The sequence below is a fragment of the Panthera uncia genome, assembly GCF_023721935.1.
Source record: "Panthera uncia isolate 11264 chromosome B2 unlocalized genomic scaffold, Puncia_PCG_1.0 HiC_scaffold_24, whole genome shotgun sequence".
In the NCBI taxonomy this organism is placed as follows: domain Eukaryota; kingdom Metazoa; phylum Chordata; class Mammalia; order Carnivora; family Felidae; genus Panthera; species Panthera uncia.
In genome coordinates, this window is record NW_026057580.1 from 61,589,262 (window position 1) to 61,592,772 (window position 3,511).

General features: G+C 34.0%; 1 pseudogene; it reads left to right on the top strand.

The window, feature by feature from the left end:
• The first annotated feature begins 1,701 nt into the window (after window positions 1-1,701).
• Window positions 1,702-2,639, top strand: LOC125939117 (nucleophosmin-like; annotated as a pseudogene).
• The last annotated feature ends 872 nt before the right edge of the window (window positions 2,640-3,511 follow it).

Genomic DNA, 3,511 nt, shown 5'->3' on the forward strand with positions numbered 1-3,511 from the left:
ACACACACACATTTGAAACTAGACATTTTTTCTGAGCTCCATTCATAAATATCAAACCACCTACTCAAAATCTTCACCTACCTATCACAAAGATAGCTCAAATTAAACTAGAGTTATTACCTTCTTCTAAATCTTCCCCATGTCTGTTGTTCATTTTAAATAAATAGCACTGTCATTTACACAGTTGCTCAAGCTTGAAACTTGTGAGTCATGCATGATTTCTTCTACTCTATGAGCCCCAAATCTCACCAGTCTGCCTACTACAGTCCATCTTTATTGCCACAACCATGGTCCAGGTCACCATCCTTTTCAATTTATTGGTAGTCTTCTAACATCCATTTGATATCAACATCCCTCCTCCTTCAATCCAGTCTCTACAATGTAAAAGAGTAAACTTAAAAAAAAAATATGAGAACAAACTGAGGGTTGATGGGGGGTGGGAGGGAGGGGAGGGTGGGTGATGGGTATTGAGGAGGGCACCTTTTGGGATGAGCACTGGGTGTTGTATGGAAACCAATTTGACAATAAACTTCATATATTGAAAAAAATATATATGATAATGGAATTTCTTTACCAAAAACTAAGCAGTGGCTTCCCATTGTCCCCAGAATAAAAGACCACCTGTTTTAGATAGTGGAAGACACTGCCTTCACAGGCAGTCCAGCTACTATCACAGAAACACTGTTTCTGCATTCTCTGTCAATGCCATCTTCATTCCAATGCCGGGATTTTACAGTTCTTTACATGTTCACGATTCCAATTTTGCATCTTAGCCAAAGCTACTGTCTTTTCAAAATGCTGTTTTATTCTAAATCTATTCCATTCATTTTTTGTCTCAGCTCAAACATTTTTCTCTGAGAAGCCTCCACAAATTATATGGGTAGGTATACTTTTTAGGAGTTCTCTTGTACTTGAAGCTATTTGATAACCTTTTGAATACTTGATATTTTTAAATAACATAAATTAAAAAATGTTTAATCTTTACCATAGTACCTAACCTATAGCAGCATTTTTCTTTTTTCTTTTTTTTTAATAATGACTGAATTCTTACCTCTAGCATATTAATGGAAATTGATATTTCTGCGATCAGTATTGAATTTGATTGAGAACACTTCAAGTATTCTGAAACGTTGTACCTGATCATTATATAAAGAATTGTGTAATCTCTTAATTTCTAAGTCAAGACTTTACAGATATGTTGGTCTCATAATGTTGTTTACACAATTCATATAATACTAAATTCACATAATATTAAATACTTTGATTATTGTGCAAGTTGTTGGCAGGTCAAACTATGTTCTGTTATTAAATTTTTAAAACAACAGCAATTATTTGTATTTTTGCTAATGTTTACAATAGATAATCTTAAAAGACAGAAATGTACAAAGGGGGAGATAAGACCTACCTATGTCTTCTCAGAGAGACCCACTATTAACATTTTGCTTTACACACCAGCCACAGATTTCATTTGTGAATGTGAGTGTATGTTTGTGTATTCATATTATACACAATAATATTTCATAACCTTTTTGGTGGAGGTGATATTTCATAACCTTTTAAAAATTGTGGTTGTACTTAATTACTCATTACAATGTAAAGATTTTCATGTTGTGATTCTGTCCTACATAGCTGTTCTCTGGAACAGTAATCGTTTATCTCTGTCAGCCTTCTCTCCCATCTATGTATGTGCCACCACACCCCATGGAAGACTCAGTGGATGTGGACATGAGTCCTCTGAAGCCCCAGAGCTATCTTTCTGGTTGTTAACTAAAAGCTGACAAAGATTATCACTTTACAGTGGATAATGAAGGAAGTGAGCACCAATCATCTTTAAGAACGGTCAGTTTGGGGCTGGTGCAAAGGATGGATTATACATTGTTGAAGCAGAGATAAGGAATCATGAAGGCAGTCCAATTAAAGTCACTTTGAAAATATCTGTACAGCCAATAGTTTCCCTTGGGGGCTGTGAAATAATACCACCTGTGGTCTTATGGTTGAAATTTGGTTCAGGGCACATGCATATTTGTAGACAGCACTTAGTAGCTATGGAGGAAGATGCAGAGTCAGAAGATGAATAGGAAGAGAATGTGAAACTCCATAGTATAGCTGGAAGGTCTTCTGTCCCAGGAAGTGGTAGCAAATTTCCACAGAATAAAAGTAAAACTTGCTGCTGATGAAAATGATATGAAGATGATGACAATAATGATGAATTTGATGATGACGAAGCTGAAGAAAAGCCTCCAGTAAAGAAATCTACATGAGATTCCATTCAAAATCTATATGGCTATTCTAGCCAAAAAATGCACAAAATCAAACCAGAATGGAAAAGACTCAAAATCATCAAGACCAAGATCAAAAGGTCAAGAATTCTTCAAAAACCAGGAAAAGACTACCAAAACACTGACAGGATCTAGTTTCATAGAAGACATTAAAGCAAAAGTGCTAGCAAGTATAGAAAAAGGTGGTTTTCTTCCCAAAGTGGAAGCCAAGTTCATCAATTCTGTAATTGCTTCTGGATGACTGACCAAGAGGCTATTCAAGATCTCTGGAAGTGGAAGAAGTCTTTTAAAGAAAATAGTTTAAAATGGTTTAAACAGTTCGTTAAAGTTTCTGTCTTGTTGCCTTTCTGTAACAGTTGATACATGGCTATCCTTTTTATAATGCAGAGTGAGAACTTTCCCTACTGTGTCTGATAAATGTTGTCCAGGTTCCATTGCCAAGAATGTGTTGTCCGAAATGCCTACTTAGTTTTTAAAGATGGAGCTCCTCTGCCCTTTTCTTGGTTTTAAGTATGTATGGAATGTTATGATAGGACAGAGTAGTAGTGGTAGTCAGACAGATGGAATGGTGGGGAGACAAAAATATACAGTGAAATAACGTCAGTAAAAAAAAAAGGATATGTAAACATTTTCTCCATGTGATTTAACAGTCTCTTCTAAAATACAGATATGGCTGCATGGTGTGTTATATGGATAAATTATATTAAGTCATTCTGCTATCACTGGATATTTAGCTTATTTATAATTTTTCCACTATTACAAAGATAATCAATATGTGACTGACCATATTTGTATATAAATCTTCTACATCTCTGATTCTGTCCTTAGGATAAAATCCTAAGAATTGAATATATGGATCAAAGAGCATAGTTTTATTTCTAAGGCAGTAATTGATTTATAAATGGACTAAATTTCATCTCAATAATTTCAAAGTAATTTTATATAAAGTTCAAGTATATGAAAAGAATTATAAACATAAAGCAATCAAATTCTTGACAAAATTAATGTTGGTAATATTATGATTAAGGAAAAAATCTACTAATAATTACCATATTATTTTAGAGATAAAATTTTGTTTATAATTTTAATATCTCAAGTGAAAGAGACATAGCCCTTGCGAGTAGATCTGCAATAACACACAAAGATGTGGCATTTAATTTTTTTCTCTATAAAACATTTGTGATTATCACTGTTGTCTACAACTTATATTTGCAAGTATGACACATGATGGC